At 52.5% G+C, this 17897-nt stretch overlaps 1 long non-coding RNA gene across 1 annotated transcript in view; it reads right to left on the bottom strand.

The window, feature by feature from the left end:
* The window catches only part of LOC140479207 (uncharacterized), a 41202-nt gene extending 23406 nt beyond the window's left edge, over positions 1-17796 (bottom strand). The window contains exon 1 of the long non-coding RNA XR_011960989.1: positions 17559-17796. This is a non-coding gene — a long non-coding RNA (uncharacterized lncRNA). The remainder of the gene's footprint in view (positions 1-17558) is intronic.
* Between the last annotated feature and the right edge of the window lie 101 nt (positions 17797-17897).

Genomic DNA, 17897 nt, shown 5'->3' with positions numbered 1-17897 from the left:
CTTACTTCAATAATGGCCCATCATTAACCACCCTCCAGTCTTCAGGCACCTCACCCGTTGCCACTGATTGGTCCATCTGACAAGGCCATCTCCATCCATCTGTAACCTAAGGCTATCATCCTCAGTATTTATCACCCAACCAATCTTCATATCATTCATGAACCCAATGATTAACCCTCCACCATTCAAATCTAAATCTTTTCTATCAACCACATCAGCAAGACCCCAACAGTGAGACATGAACAGACAGAGGTTTCTAATTGGGCCATCACTGTCTGCTTCCTGCCACTCAGCATTCTGCGCCAAATTCCTTGGATCTTGAGTTTTTATGTTCATTATCAGTTTCCAGTATGGATCCTGATAAAAGCCTTACTGACCTCCAAGCAGGCGACAGGAAAGTATTGCCCTTATTTACACACCTGGTCACCTCCTTAAAAAGTGCAATCCCATTGGTCAGACCTGACCCCTCCTTAACACAACCATTCTGACTGTTCTTCGTGAACTCCAGTCTCTTTAAATGTTGATTAATTCTATCTCCCAAAATTGCTTCCAACAGACGCCCCACCCACGATATTAGCCTGACTGGCCTGTAGCTGCCAGATATATACCATGCTCCTTCTTGAATAACAGTACCACATGGTCAGTACGATGACACCTCTCCTGTGGACAGAGGGGATTTGAAAATGTTTGCAAGTGTACCTGCTTCTTCCTCCATCATCTCATTCGGTAAACTGAGATACATTTCCACCGTCTTTGGAGATTTATTGGATTGTAAGAAGGCCTGACCACTCAGAACCATCTCTCTCTCTATATATGCTCATTCATTTAATTGTATCACAGAGCATCTTCACGATTTCATATCAACCCTGTCCCAATGAGCATTGACAAAATGCATTCATTCACTGTAGCCTCTGGGTCCATGCACAAATTTTCACTGTGTTTCTCGCATTATCAATTCACCCTTAATGTCACTGTAAGGTACATTCAGAATTCTATTTCCCCTCTTAGCACTCCTCTCTCCCAGGCAATTAGCCTGTGATATGATTTGGAGGAGTGTGGGATGTCATTCTGGATGTGAATTAGCATTGGGAAGCTCAGAAATAAGGAACACCCAACTGTGCTGAGTGTGGGGCAGTGGGATTCATTTGGGATGAGCACACGGAAGCTGAGGAATAAAACAAAAACTCGATCCCTGGGAAAAGAGGGTGGTACCTCTTCAGGTTCAATAACCAATTAAAGATGGTCTGTTTGAACACAGTCTCTGTAATCTGGACGTGGGAATCATTACTGAGCAGGGTATGTAGGAAGCAGATTCAGAAATGGACTGAACAATTTCAGATATTCCTCGTAGACCACAAGACATGGGAGCTGAAACTAAGTCTTTCAGCCCATCTGATAGTGTGGCACTCACTCAGTACTGACTCTCTTACAATGCAGGTATCCCACAGACTGATGCGCTGACAGTGTAGCGCTCCCTCAGTAATGACCCTCTGACAGTGCAACACTGCACCCATATGGACCCTCTGACATTGCAGCACTCCTTCAGTACTGACCCTCTGACAGTGCAGCACTCCTTCAGTACTGACACTCTGACAGTGCAGCACTCCCTCAGTACTGACCCCCTGACAGCGCAGCCCTCCCTCAGTATTGACCCTCTGACAGTGCAGCACTCCCTCAGTACTGACCCTCAGACAGTGCAGCACTCCCTCAATGTGACCCTCCAACAGTGCAGCACTCCCTCAGTGCTGACCCTCTCACAGTGTGACACTCCCCCAATGCTGATACTCTGACAGTGTGGCACTCGCTCAGTAATGACCCCTCTGACAGAGCAACACTATCTCAGTACTGACCCTCTGACAGTGTGGCACTCCCACAGTGCTGACCCTGTGACATTGCAGCACTCCCTCAGTACAGACTGTTTAGCAGTGCAGCATTCCTTCAGTACTTACCCTTTTATATTGCAGCACTCTCTCAGTACTGACCCTCTGACAGTGTAGCACTCCCACATTACTGAACCTCCAGCAGTGTAGCACTCCCTCAGTACTGACCCTCTGATATTGCAGCACTCCCTCAGTGCTGACCCTCTGACAGTGCAGCACTCGCTCAGTATTGACCCTCTGGCAGTGTGACAATCCCGCAGCACTGACCCTCTGACAGGGCAGCATTCCATCAGTACTGACACTCTCACAGTGCAGCACTCCCTCAGCACTGTCACTCTGAGAGTGTGGCACTCCCTCTGTACTGACCCTCTGACAGTGTTGCACTCCCTCTGTACTGACCCTTTGGCAGTGTAGAACTCCCTCAGCACTGACCCGCTGACAGTGTGACACTCCCTCAGTGCTGACCCTCTGATAGTGTGACACTCCCTAAGTATTGACCCTCTGACATTGCAGCACTCCGTCTGTACTGACCATCTGACAGTGCAGCACTCCCTCAGTACTGACCCTCTGACAGTGCAGCACTCCCTCAATACTGACCCTCTGACAGTGCAGCACTCCCTCAGTACCGTCACTCTGACACTGAGGCACTCCCACAGTGCTGACACTCTGACAGTGCAGCACTTCCTCAGCACTGATCCTCTGACAGTGTTGCACTCCCTCTGTACTGACCCTTTGGCAGTGTAGCACTCCCTCAGCACTGACCCGCTGACAGTGTGACACTCTCTCAGTGCTGACCCTCTGATAGTGTGACACTCCCTAAGTATTGACCCTCTGACATTGCAGCACTCCCTCAGTACTGACCATCTGACAGTGCAGCACTCCCTCACTACTGGCCCTCTGACAGTGCAGCACTCTCTCAGTGCTGACCCTCTGACAGTGTGACACTCCCTCAGTACTGACCCTCTGGCAGTGCAGCACTCCCTCAGCACTGAACCTCCGACAGTGTGGCACTCCCACAGTGTTGACCCCCTGACAGTGTGACACTCCCTGGGTACTGAACCACTGACAGTGCAGCACCCTCTCTGTACTGACCCTTTTGCACTGTAGCACTCACTCAGCACTGACTGTTTGGAAGTGTAGCGCTCCCTCAGCACTGACCCTCTGACAGTGTGACAATCCCTTAGTACTGATGCTCTGACAGTGTGGCACTCGCTCAGTAATGACCCCTCTGACAGAGCAACACTATCTCAGTACTGACCCTCTGACAGTGTGGCACTCCCACAGTACTGACCCTGTGACATTGCAGCACTCCCTCAGTGCAGACCGTTTAGCAGTACAGCATTCCTTCAGTACTTACCCTTTTATATTGCAGCCCTCCCTCAGTACTGACCCTCTGACAGTACAGCACTCTCTCAGTACTGACCCTCTGATAGTGCAGCACTCCCTCAATGTGACACTCCGACGGTGCAGCACTCCCTCAATGTGACCCTCCAACAGTGCAGCACTCCCTCAGTGCTGACCCTCTCACAGTGTGATACTCCCCCAGTGCTGATACACTGACAGTGTGGCTCTCGCTCAGTAATGACCCCTCTGACAGAGCAACACTATCTCAGTACTGACCCTCTGACAGTGTGGCACTCCCACAGTGCTGACCCTGTGACATTGCAGCACTCCCTCAGTACAGATTGTTTAGCAGTGCAGCATTCCTTCAGTACTTACCCTTTTATATTGCAGCACTCTCTCAGTACTGACATTCTGACAGTGCAGCATTCCCTCAGTACTGACTCTCTCACAGTGTAACACTCCCTCAATACTGTCACTCTGACAGTGTGGCACTCCTTCAGTACTGACCCTCTGACATTGCAGCACTCCCTCAATACTGACCCTCTGACAGTGCAGCACTCCCACAATGTGACCCTCCGACAGTGCAGCACTCCCTCAGTACTGACCCTCCGACAGTGCAGCACTCCCACAATGTGACCCTCTGACAGTGCAGCACTCCCTCAGTACTGACCCTCCGACAGTGCAGCACTCCCTCAATGTGACCCTCCGACAGTGCAGCACTCCCTCAGTGCTGACCCTCTCACAATGTGACAATCCCTTAGTACTGATACTCTGACAGTGTGGCTCTCGCTCAGTAATGACCCCTCTGACAGAGCAACACTATCTCAGTACTGACCCTCTGACAGTGTGGCACTCCCACAGTGCTGACCCTGTGACATTGCAGCACTCCCTCAGTACAGACTGTTTAGCAATGCAGCATTCCTTCAGTACTTACCCTTTTATATTGCAGCACTCTCTCTGTACTAACCCTTGACAGTGCCGCACTCCGTCAGTACTGACCCTCTGACAGTACAGCACTCTCTCAGCACTGACCCCTCTGACAGTGGAGCACCCCCTCAGTACTGACCCTCTGACATTGCAGCACTCCCTCAGTGCTGACCCTCTGACATTGCAGCACTCCCTCAGTCCTGACCCTCTGACAGTGCAGCACTCCCTCAGTATTAACCCTCTGGCAGTGTGACAATCCCGCAGCACTGACCCTCTGTCATTGCAGCACTTCCTCAAGAGCTGACCCTCTGACAGTGCAGCACTCCCTCAGTATTGACCCTCTGGCAGTGTGACAATCCCGCAGCACTGACCCTCTGACAGTTTGGCACTCCATCAGTACTGACACTCTCACAGCGCAGCAATCCCTCAGCTCTGTCACTCTGAGAGTGTGGCACTCCCTCAGTACTGACCCTCTGACAGTGTGGCACTCCCTCAGTATTGACCCTCTGACAGTGCGGCACTCCCTCAATCCTGTCACTCTGACACTGAGGCACTCCCACAGTGCTGACACTCTGACATTGCAGCACTCCCTCATTACTGACTCTCTGACAGTGCAGCACTCCCTCAATACTGACCCTCTGACAGTGCAGTACTCCCTCAGTACTGACAGTGCAGCACTCCCTCAATACTGTCACTCTGACAGTGTGGCACCCCCTCAGTATTGACCCTCTGACAGTCCAGCATTCCCTCAATACTGATCCTCAGCCAGTGCAGCATTCCTCAGTGCTGACCCTCTGACAGTGCACAATCTCTCAGTACTGACCCTCTCACAGTTCAGCTCTCTCTCACTAATTACCCTCTGAATTTCAGCGCTTCCTACATCCCGACCCTCTGACAATGCTGCACTCCCTCTATACTGACTCTCTGGCAATGCAGGAATCCCTCAGTACTGACCCTCTGACAGTGCAGCACTCCCTCAGTAATGACTCTCTGACAGTGTAACACTCCCTCAGAACTGATGCTCTGACAGTGTGACACTCCCTCAGTACTGACCTTCTGACAGTGCAGCATTCCCTCAGTACTGACTCTCTCACAGTGCAACACTCCCTCAATACTGTCACTCTGATAGTGCAGAACTCCTTCAGTACTCACCTTCTGACAGTGCAGTACTCCCTCAGTACTGACCATCTGACAGTGCAGTACTCCCTCAGTACTGACCCTCTGACAGTGCAGCACCCCCTCAGTGCAGACCCTCTGACAGTGTAGCACTCTCTCTATACTGACCCTCTGACAATGTGGCACTCTCTCAGTACTGACCCTCTCACAGTTCAACTCTCTCTCAGTAATAATCCTCTGACATTTCAGTGTTTCCTACGTCCCGACCCTCTGACAATGCTGCACTCCCTCTATACTGACTCTCTGGCTATGCAGGAATCCCTCAGTACTGACCCTCTGACAGTGCAGCACTCCCTCAGTACTGACCCTCTGACAGTGCAGCACTGCCTCAGTACTGACCCTCTGACAGTGCAGCACTCCCTCAATACTGACTCTCTGGCAATGAAGCAGACCCTCAGTACTGACTGTCCAACAGTGCGGTGATCTCTCATGACCGATTCATGACAGTGTGAACCTGACTCCGTACTGACCCTCTGATAGTGCAGCAGTCCCTCAGTCCAGCTTTCCTGACAGTGCAGCATCCACTCAGTACTGACCCTCTGACAATGTGACACACCCGCAGTACTGACCATCTGACAGTGCAGTACTCCCTCAGTACTGACCCTCTGACAGTGCAGCACTCCCTCAGTACTGACCCTCTGACAGTGCAGTACTCCCTCAGGGCTGACCCTCTGACAGTGCAGCACTCCCTCAGTACTGACCCTCTGACAGTGCAGTACTCCCTCAGTACTGACCCTCTGACAGTGCAGTACTCCCTCAGTACTGACCCTCTGACAATGTGACACACCCGCAGTACTGACCATCTGACAGTGCAGTACTCCCTCAGTACTGACCCTCTGACAGTGCAGCACTCCCTCAGTACAGACCCTTTGGCAGTGCAGCACTCTCTCAGTGCTGACCCTCTGATAGTGTGACTCTCCCTCAGAGCTGACCCTCTGACAGTGCAGCACTCCCTCAGTGCTGATCCTCTGACAGTGTGACACTCCCGCAGTACTGACCATCTGACAGTGCAGTACTCCTTCAGTACTGACCCTCTGACAGTGTGACACTCTCTCAGTGCTGAACCTCTGACAGTGCAGCACTCCCTCTGTACGGACCCTCTGACAGTGCAGCACTCCCTCAGTACTGACCCTCTGACAGTGTGACACTCCCGCAGTACTGACCATCTGACAGTGCAGTACTCCTTCAGTACTGACCCTCTGACAGTGTGACACTCGCTCAGTACTAACCCTCTGACAGAGCAACACTATCTCAGTACTGACCCTCTGACAGTGAGGCACTCCCTCAGTACTGACCCTCTGACAGTGCACACTCTCTCAGGACTGACCCTCTCACAGTTCAATTCTCTCTCAGTAATAATCCTCTGACATTTCAGTGTTTCCTACGTCCCGACCCTCTGACAATGCTGCACTCCCACTATACTGACTCTCTGGCTATGCAGGAATCCCTCAGTACTGACCCTCTGACAGTGCAGCACTCCCTCAGTACGGACCCTATGACAGTGCAGCACTCCCTCAGTGCTGACTCTCTGACAGTGCAGCACTCCCTCAGTACTGACCCTCTGACAGTGCACACTCTCTCAGTACTGACCCTCTCACAGTTCAGCTCTCTCTCACTAATTACCCTCTGAATTTCAGCACTTCCTACGTCCCGACCCTCTGACAATGCTGCACTCCCTCTATACTGACTCTCTGGCTATGCAGGAATCCCTCAGTACTGACCCTCTGACAGTGCTGCGCTCACTCAGTAAGGACACTCTGACAGTGCAGCACTCCCTCAGTACAGACCGTCTGACAGTGCGGCACTCCCTCTATACTGACCGTCTGACATTGCAGCACTCCCTCAGTACTGACACTCTGACAGTGTGACACTCCCTCAGTACTGACCCTCTGACAGTGTGGCACTCTATCAGTACTTTCACTCTGACAGTACAGCACTCCCTCAGTACTGACCCTCTGACAGTCTGGCACTCCATCAATCCTTTCACTCTGACAGTGCAGCACTCCCTCAGTACTGACCCTCTGACTGTGCAGCACTCCCTCAGTACTGACCCTCTGACAGTGTGACATTCCCTCAGTACTGACCCTCTGACAGTGCAGCACTCCCTCAGTACTGACCCTCTGACAGTGCAGCACTCCCTCAGTAGTGACACTCTGACAATGCAGCACTCCCTCAGTACTGACCATCTGACAGTGTGGCACTCCCTCAGTACTGACCCACTGACAGTGCATCACTCCCTCAGTACTGACCCTTTGGGAGTGTAACACTCCCTCAGCATGGACTCTTTGGCAGGGTAGACCTCCCTCAGCTCTGAGATTCTGACAGTGTGGTACTACCTCAGTACTGACCCCTCTGACAGTGCCGCACACCCTCAGTACTGACCCCTCTGACAGTGCAGCGCTCACTCAGTAAGGACACTCTGACAGTGCAGCGCTCTCATAGTAAGGACTTTCTGAGAATGTGGCACTCCCTCAGTACTAACCTTCTAACTTTGCAGCACCCACTCAGTAATGACACTCTGACTGTGCAGCACTCCCTCAGTACTGCCACTCTTACAGTGCAGCTCTCCCTCAATACTGACAGCTCTGACAGTTCAGCACTCCCTCAGTACTGACCCTCTGACAGTGTGGCACTCCCTCAGTACTGACACTCTGACAGTGCAGCGCTCCCTTAGTAAGGAGCCTCTGACAGTGCAGCACTCCCTCAGTACTGACCCTCTGACATTGCAGCACTCCCTCAGTACTGACATTCTTACAGTGCAGCATTCCCTCAGCACTGACCCTCTGTCAGTGTGGCACTCACTAAGTACTGGCACTCTGACAGAGCAGCACTCCCTCAGCACTGACCATCTGACAGCGAATCACTCCCTCAGTACTGACCCTCTGACAGTGCAGCACTCCCTCAGTAGTAACACTCTGACAGTGCAGCACTCCCTCAGTACTGACCATCTGACAGTGTGGCCCTCCCTCAATACTGACGTTCTGACAGTGCAGCACTCCCTCAGTACTGACCATCTGACAGTGTGGCACTCCCTCAGTACTGAAACTCTGACAGTGTGGCCCTCCCTCAATTTGACCCTCTGACAGTGTGGCACTCCCTCAGTACTGACCCTCTGACAGTGCAGCACTCCCTCAGTACTGACCATCTGACAGTGTGGCACTCCCTCAGTACTGAAACTCTGACTGTGTGGCACTTCCTCAGTACTGACCCTCTGACAGTGCGGCACTCCCTCAGTACTGACCCTCTGACAGTGTGGCACTCCCTCAGCACTGACACTCTGACAGTGTGGCACTCCCTCAGTACTGACCCTCTGACAGTGTGGCACTCCCTCAGCACTGACACTCTGACAGTGCGGCACTCCCTCAGTACTGACACTCTGACAGTGCAGCACTCCCTCATTAATGACCCTTGGACAGTGCAGCGCTCCCTCAGTAGTGACCCTCAGACGGTGCAGCACTCCCTCAGTAATGACCCTCTGACAGTGCAACACTGCACCCATATGGACCCTCTGACATTGCAGCACTCCTTCAGTACTGACCCTCTGACAGTGCAGCACTCCTTCAGTACTGACACTCTGACAGTGCAGCACTCCCTCAGTACTGACCCCCTGACAGCGCAGCCCTCCCTCAGTATTGACCCTCTGACAGTGCAGCACTCCCTCAGTACTGACCCTCAGACAGTGCAGCACTCCCTCAATGTGACCCTCCAACAGTGCAGCACTCCCTCAGTGCTGACCCTCTCACAGTGTGACACTCCCCCAATGCTGATACTCTGACAGTGTGGCACTCGCTCAGTAATGACCCCTCTGACAGAGCAACACTATCTCAGTACTGACCCTCTGACAGTGTGGCACTCCCACAGTGCTGACCCTGTGACATTGCAGCACTCCCTCAGTACAGACTGTTTAGCAGTGCAGCATTCCTTCAGTACTTACCCTTTTATATTGCAGCACTCTCTCAGTACTGACCCTCTGACAGTGTAGCACTCCCACATTACTGAACCTCCAGCAGTGTAGCACTCCCTCAGTACTGACCCTCTGATATTGCAGCACTCCCTCAGTGCTGACCCTCTGACAGTGCAGCACTCGCTCAGTATTGACCCTCTGGCAGTGTGACAATCCCGCAGCACTGACCCTCTGACAGGGCAGCATTCCATCAGTACTGACACTCTCACAGTGCAGCACTCCCTCAGCACTGTCACTCTGAGAGTGTGGCACTCCCTCTGTACTGACCCTCTGACAGTGTTGCACTCCCTCTGTACTGACCCTTTGGCAGTGTAGAACTCCCTCAGCACTGACCCGCTGACAGTGTGACACTCCCTCAGTGCTGACCCTCTGATAGTGTGACACTCCCTAAGTATTGACCCTCTGACATTGCAGCACTCCGTCTGTACTGACCATCTGACAGTGCAGCACTCCCTCAGTACTGACCCTCTGACAGTGCAGCACTCCCTCAATACTGACCCTCTGACAGTGCAGCACTCCCTCAGTACCGTCACTCTGACACTGAGGCACTCCCACAGTGCTGACACTCTGACAGTGCAGCACTTCCTCAGCACTGATCCTCTGACAGTGTTGCACTCCCTCTGTACTGACCCTTTGGCAGTGTAGCACTCCCTCAGCACTGACCCGCTGACAGTGTGACACTCTCTCAGTGCTGACCCTCTGATAGTGTGACACTCCCTAAGTATTGACCCTCTGACATTGCAGCACTCCCTCAGTACTGACCATCTGACAGTGCAGCACTCCCTCACTACTGGCCCTCTGACAGTGCAGCACTCTCTCAGTGCTGACCCTCTGACAGTGTGACACTCCCTCAGTACTGACCCTCTGGCAGTGCAGCACTCCCTCAGCACTGAACCTCCGACAGTGTGGCACTCCCACAGTGTTGACCCCCTGACAGTGTGACACTCCCTGGGTACTGAACCACTGACAGTGCAGCACCCTCTCTGTACTGACCCTTTTGCACTGTAGCACTCACTCAGCACTGACTGTTTGGAAGTGTAGCGCTCCCTCAGCACTGACCCTCTGACAGTGTGACAATCCCTTAGTACTGATGCTCTGACAGTGTGGCACTCGCTCAGTAATGACCCCTCTGACAGAGCAACACTATCTCAGTACTGACCCTCTGACAGTGTGGCACTCCCACAGTACTGACCCTGTGACATTGCAGCACTCCCTCAGTGCAGACCGTTTAGCAGTACAGCATTCCTTCAGTACTTACCCTTTTATATTGCAGCCCTCCCTCAGTACTGACCCTCTGACAGTACAGCACTCTCTCAGTACTGACCCTCTGATAGTGCAGCACTCCCTCAATGTGACACTCCGACGGTGCAGCACTCCCTCAATGTGACCCTCCAACAGTGCAGCACTCCCTCAGTGCTGACCCTCTCACAGTGTGATACTCCCCCAGTGCTGATACACTGACAGTGTGGCTCTCGCTCAGTAATGACCCCTCTGACAGAGCAACACTATCTCAGTACTGACCCTCTGACAGTGTGGCACTCCCACAGTGCTGACCCTGTGACATTGCAGCACTCCCTCAGTACAGATTGTTTAGCAGTGCAGCATTCCTTCAGTACTTACCCTTTTATATTGCAGCACTCTCTCAGTACTGACATTCTGACAGTGCAGCATTCCCTCAGTACTGACTCTCTCACAGTGTAACACTCCCTCAATACTGTCACTCTGACAGTGTGGCACTCCTTCAGTACTGACCCTCTGACATTGCAGCACTCCCTCAATACTGACCCTCTGACAGTGCAGCACTCCCACAATGTGACCCTCCGACAGTGCAGCACTCCCTCAGTACTGACCCTCCGACAGTGCAGCACTCCCACAATGTGACCCTCTGACAGTGCAGCACTCCCTCAGTACTGACCCTCCGACAGTGCAGCACTCCCTCAATGTGACCCTCCGACAGTGCAGCACTCCCTCAGTGCTGACCCTCTCACAATGTGACAATCCCTTAGTACTGATACTCTGACAGTGTGGCTCTCGCTCAGTAATGACCCCTCTGACAGAGCAACACTATCTCAGTACTGACCCTCTGACAGTGTGGCACTCCCACAGTGCTGACCCTGTGACATTGCAGCACTCCCTCAGTACAGACTGTTTAGCAATGCAGCATTCCTTCAGTACTTACCCTTTTATATTGCAGCACTCTCTCTGTACTAACCCTTGACAGTGCCGCACTCCGTCAGTACTGACCCTCTGACAGTACAGCACTCTCTCAGCACTGACCCCTCTGACAGTGGAGCACCCCCTCAGTACTGACCCTCTGACATTGCAGCACTCCCTCAGTGCTGACCCTCTGACATTGCAGCACTCCCTCAGTCCTGACCCTCTGACAGTGCAGCACTCCCTCAGTATTAACCCTCTGGCAGTGTGACAATCCCGCAGCACTGACCCTCTGTCATTGCAGCACTTCCTCAAGAGCTGACCCTCTGACAGTGCAGCACTCCCTCAGTATTGACCCTCTGGCAGTGTGACAATCCCGCAGCACTGACCCTCTGACAGTTTGGCACTCCATCAGTACTGACACTCTCACAGCGCAGCAATCCCTCAGCTCTGTCACTCTGAGAGTGTGGCACTCCCTCAGTACTGACCCTCTGACAGTGTGGCACTCCCTCAGTATTGACCCTCTGACAGTGCGGCACTCCCTCAATCCTGTCACTCTGACACTGAGGCACTCCCACAGTGCTGACACTCTGACATTGCAGCACTCCCTCATTACTGACTCTCTGACAGTGCAGCACTCCCTCAATACTGACCCTCTGACAGTGCAGTACTCCCTCAGTACTGACAGTGCAGCACTCCCTCAATACTGTCACTCTGACAGTGTGGCACCCCCTCAGTATTGACCCTCTGACAGTCCAGCATTCCCTCAATACTGATCCTCAGCCAGTGCAGCATTCCTCAGTACTGACCCTCTGACAGTGCACACTCTCTCAGTACTGACCCTCTCACAGTTCAGCTCTCTCTCACTAATTACCCTCTGAATTTCAGCGCTTCCTACATCCCGACCCTCTGACAATGCTGCACTCCCTCTATACTGACTCTCTGGCAATGCAGGAATCCCTCAGTACTGACCCTCTGACAGTGCAGCACTCCCTCAGTAATGACTCTCTGACAGTGTAACACTCCCTCAGAACTGATGCTCTGACAGTGTGACACTCCCTCAGTACTGACCTTCTGACAGTGCAGCATTCCCTCAGTACTGACTCTCTCACAGTGCAACACTCCCTCAATACTGTCACTCTGATAGTGCAGAACTCCTTCAGTACTCACCTTCTGACAGTGCAGTACTCCCTCAGTACTGACCATCTGACAGTGCAGTACTCCCTCAGTACTGACCCTCTGACAGTGCAGCACCCCCTCAGTGCAGACCCTCTGACAGTGTAGCACTCTCTCTATACTGACCCTCTGACAATGTGGCACTCTCTCAGTACTGACCCTCTCACAGTTCAACTCTCTCTCAGTAATAATCCTCTGACATTTCAGTGTTTCCTACGTCCCGACCCTCTGACAATGCTGCACTCCCTCTATACTGACTCTCTGGCTATGCAGGAATCCCTCAGTACTGACCCTCTGACAGTGCAGCACTCCCTCAGTACTGACCCTCTGACAGTGCAGCACTGCCTCAGTACTGACCCTCTGACAGTGCAGCACTCCCTCAATACTGACTCTCTGGCAATGAAGCAGACCCTCAGTACTGACTGTCCAACAGTGCGGTGATCTCTCATGACCGATTCATGACAGTGTGAACCTGACTCCGTACTGACCCTCTGATAGTGCAGCAGTCCCTCAGTCCAGCTTTCCTGACAGTGCAGCATCCACTCAGTACTGACCCTCTGACAATGTGACACACCCGCAGTACTGACCATCTGACAGTGCAGTACTCCCTCAGTACTGACCCTCTGACAGTGCAGCACTCCCTCAGTACTGACCCTCTGACAGTGCAGTACTCCCTCAGGGCTGACCCTCTGACAGTGCAGCACTCCCTCAGTACTGACCCTCTGACAGTGCAGTACTCCCTCAGTACTGACCCTCTGACAGTGCAGTACTCCCTCAGTACTGACCCTCTGACAATGTGACACACCCGCAGTACTGACCATCTGACAGTGCAGTACTCCCTCAGTACTGACCCTCTGACAGTGCAGCACTCCCTCAGTACAGACCCTTTGGCAGTGCAGCACTCTCTCAGTGCTGACCCTCTGATAGTGTGACTCTCCCTCAGAGCTGACCCTCTGACAGTGCAGCACTCCCTCAGTGCTGATCCTCTGACAGTGTGACACTCCCGCAGTACTGACCATCTGACAGTGCAGTACTCCTTCAGTACTGACCCTCTGACAGTGTGACACTCTCTCAGTGCTGAACCTCTGACAGTGCAGCACTCCCTCTGTACGGACCCTCTGACAGTGCAGCACTCCCTCAGTACTGACCCTCTGACAGTGTGACACTCCCGCAGTACTGACCATCTGACAGTGCAGTACTCCTTCAGTACTGACCCTCTGACAGTGTGACACTCGCTCAGTACTAACCCTCTGACAGAGCAACACTATCTCAGTACTGACCCTCTGACAGTGAGGCACTCCCTCAGTACTGACCCTCTGACAGTGCACACTCTCTCAGGACTGACCCTCTCACAGTTCAATTCTCTCTCAGTAATAATCCTCTGACATTTCAGTGTTTCCTACGTCCCGACCCTCTGACAATGCTGCACTCCCACTATACTGACTCTCTGGCTATGCAGGAATCCCTCAGTACTGACCCTCTGACAGTGCAGCACTCCCTCAGTACGGACCCTATGACAGTGCAGCACTCCCTCAGTGCTGACTCTCTGACAGTGCAGCACTCCCTCAGTACTGACCCTCTGACAGTGCACACTCTCTCAGTACTGACCCTCTCACAGTTCAGCTCTCTCTCACTAATTACCCTCTGAATTTCAGCACTTCCTACGTCCCGACCCTCTGACAATGCTGCACTCCCTCTATACTGACTCTCTGGCTATGCAGGAATCCCTCAGTACTGACCCTCTGACAGTGCTGCGCTCACTCAGTAAGGACACTCTGACAGTGCAGCACTCCCTCAGTACAGACCGTCTGACAGTGCGGCACTCCCTCTATACTGACCGTCTGACATTGCAGCACTCCCTCAGTACTGACACTCTGACAGTGTGACACTCCCTCAGTACTGACCCTCTGACAGTGTGGCACTCTATCAGTACTTTCACTCTGACAGTACAGCACTCCCTCAGTACTGACCCTCTGACAGTCTGGCACTCCATCAATCCTTTCACTCTGACAGTGCAGCACTCCCTCAGTACTGACCCTCTGACTGTGCAGCACTCCCTCAGTACTGACCCTCTGACAGTGTGACATTCCCTCAGTACTGACCCTCTGACAGTGCAGCACTCCCTCAGTACTGACCCTCTGACAGTGCAGCACTCCCTCAGTAGTGACACTCTGACAATGCAGCACTCCCTCAGTACTGACCATCTGACAGTGTGGCACTCCCTCAGTACTGACCCACTGACAGTGCATCACTCCCTCAGTACTGACCCTTTGGGAGTGTAACACTCCCTCAGCATGGACTCTTTGGCAGGGTAGACCTCCCTCAGCTCTGAGATTCTGACAGTGTGGTACTACCTCAGTACTGACCCCTCTGACAGTGCCGCACACCCTCAGTACTGACCCCTCTGACAGTGCAGCGCTCACTCAGTAAGGACACTCTGACAGTGCAGCGCTCTCATAGTAAGGACTTTCTGAGAATGTGGCACTCCCTCAGTACTAACCTTCTAACTTTGCAGCACCCACTCAGTAATGACACTCTGACTGTGCAGCACTCCCTCAGTACTGCCACTCTTACAGTGCAGCTCTCCCTCAATACTGACAGCTCTGACAGTTCAGCACTCCCTCAGTACTGACCCTCTGACAGTGTGGCACTCCCTCAGTACTGACACTCTGACAGTGCAGCGCTCCCTTAGTAAGGAGCCTCTGACAGTGCAGCACTCCCTCAGTACTGACCCTCTGACATTGCAGCACTCCCTCAGTACTGACATTCTTACAGTGCAGCATTCCCTCAGCACTGACCCTCTGTCAGTGTGGCACTCACTAAGTACTGGCACTCTGACAGAGCAGCACTCCCTCAGCACTGACCATCTGACAGCGAATCACTCCCTCAGTACTGACCCTCTGACAGTGCAGCACTCCCTCAGTAGTAACACTCTGACAGTGCAGCACTCCCTCAGTACTGACATTCTGACAGTGCAGCACTCCCTCAGTACTGACCATCTGACAGTGTGGCCCTCCCTCAATACTGACGTTCTGACAGTGCAGCACTCCCTCAGTACTGACCATCTGACAGTGTGGCACTCCCTCAGTACTGAAACTCTGACAGTGTGGCCCTCCCTCAATTTGACCCTCTGACAGTGTGGCACTCCCTCAGTACTGACCCTCTGACAGTGCAGCACTCCCTCAGTACTGACCATCTGACAGTGTGGCACTCCCTCAGTACTGAAACTCTGACTGTGTGGCACTTCCTCAGTACTGACCCTCTGACAGTGCGGCACTCCCTCAGTACTGACCCTCTGACAGTGTGGCACTCCCTCAGCACTGACACTCTGACAGTGTGGCACTCCCTCAGTACTGACCCTCTGACAGTGTGGCACTCCCTCAGCACTGACACTCTGACAGTGCGGCACTCCCTCAGTACTGACACTCTGACAGTGCAGCACTCCCTCATTAATGACCCTTGGACAGTGCAGCGCTCCCTCAGTAGTGACCCTCAGACGGTGCAGCACTCCCTCTGTAATGACCCTCTGACAGTGTGACACTCCCTCAGTACTGATTCTCTGACAGTGCAGCACTCCCTCAGTGCTGACCCACTGACAGTGCAGCACTCCCTCAGTGCTGACCCACTGACAGTGCAGCACTCCCTCAGTACTGACCCACTGACAGTGCAGCACTCCCTCAGTGCTGACCCACTGACAGTGCAGCACTCCCTCAGTACTGACCCACTGACAGTGCAGCACTCCCTCAGTGCTGACCCACTGACAGTGCAGCACTCCCTCAGTACTGACCCTCTGACAGTGTGACACTCCCTCAGTACTGATTCTCTGACAGTGCAGCACTCCCTCAGTGCTGACCCACTGACAGTGCAGCACTCCCTCAGTCCTGACCCTCTGACTGTGCAGCACTCCCTCGGTACTGACCCTCTTTATTTCTTGGGAAATATGGAGACATAGGGTTTGCAGATTCTGAGGAAGCATGAGAGAGACACACAAACCAAGGCCTGTCTGAAACTCTCTGCAATAGATTATTCGGAGGCACAGAGTCACAGAGATGCAGAGCATGGAACCAGACCCTCCTATCCAACTTGTCCATACCAACCAGATATTCTCATCTCATTTTATTCCATTTGCTAGCACTTGGCTGATATCCCTCTAAACCCTTCCCATTCACCTACTCATCCTGATGCCTTTTAAATGTCGCAATTATACCAGCCCCCATCACTTCCTCTGGCAGCTACCTGCATGCCCTTGAATAAGTGCTCAAACATTCATACTGTCGATTCAAACTCTAATAAACACCAACCTACGAAAGGATATCATTGTCATTTTCAACTGACCCTTTGCTTCTTCATTACGCTGATTTCAACAGAGGTAAAGAAACAGAGTTAGTGACCATCCACCGTGACCCTGTTATAAAACTTATTTTCAAATGTGGCTTGTATGTGATTCCCACCCCCTCTAATAGTTGCCTGGAAGGTGGGGGTGGGGTGTACTCTCCTGCTGCAGTCCTTGGGTGTCCCACAGTGATGTTAGGGAGGGAGCTCCAGGAGTTTGACCTGAACCATGTAAAGAGCTCTCTTACTGGAGTGCCCTTTTTAAAGTTGGGAAGTTATTATAGACCAGGAGGACCTGAGAGCTGCTGTCTTGTCAGAGAGAGAGGCCTGGTGGGTCACACCCCTCAGGTGAGGGGAGAGGTCATGATAGAGATTGAGCCAACAATGTTGGCATCATGAACCTGTTAGCTGAGGTAACTGACCCCCCTTTGTAGCCGAGGGATTCAATCCCTTGAACAGAGCAAGCTTGAGAATTCAACACTAAAATCAATCTGTACGGACACGCTAGAGACCTGAAACATCAATACAGAGATTGCTGAAGAAGCTAAGCTTGTCCGGCAGCATCTCTGAGGGGAGAGGGAGAAAGAGACAGAGAGAAAGTTTACCTTTTAATCCAGTGATTTCTGCAGGAAAGTTCCTTCAGAACAAACTGTTTTGAGGAAGAGTCACTTGATAAAGGCACTTCACAAAGATCCTGATCAATGTAACTTTGTGATGTTAGTTCAGAAGGAACAGCTCAGACCTAACATTTCGGTGTGCCTTTGTTCTGTATCTGTTCTCCCATGTAGCCCGCACTCCGAATACAATACCTTACACAGCCTTAAACCTGCACACCTGCTGTGCTCTTCCAGCACCACTAATCCAGAATCTGGTTTCCAGCATCTGCAGTCATTGATTTTACCACAGCCTTAAACCTGTTTGTCAACTTTCAACAGTAGCAGCCT

Source organism: Chiloscyllium punctatum, chromosome 6, assembly GCF_047496795.1.
Source record: "Chiloscyllium punctatum isolate Juve2018m chromosome 6, sChiPun1.3, whole genome shotgun sequence".
Taxonomy (NCBI): domain Eukaryota; kingdom Metazoa; phylum Chordata; class Chondrichthyes; order Orectolobiformes; family Hemiscylliidae; genus Chiloscyllium; species Chiloscyllium punctatum.
Note: the sequence above shows the minus strand (reverse complement) of the source record. Positions and strands in the feature narration are given on the sequence as shown.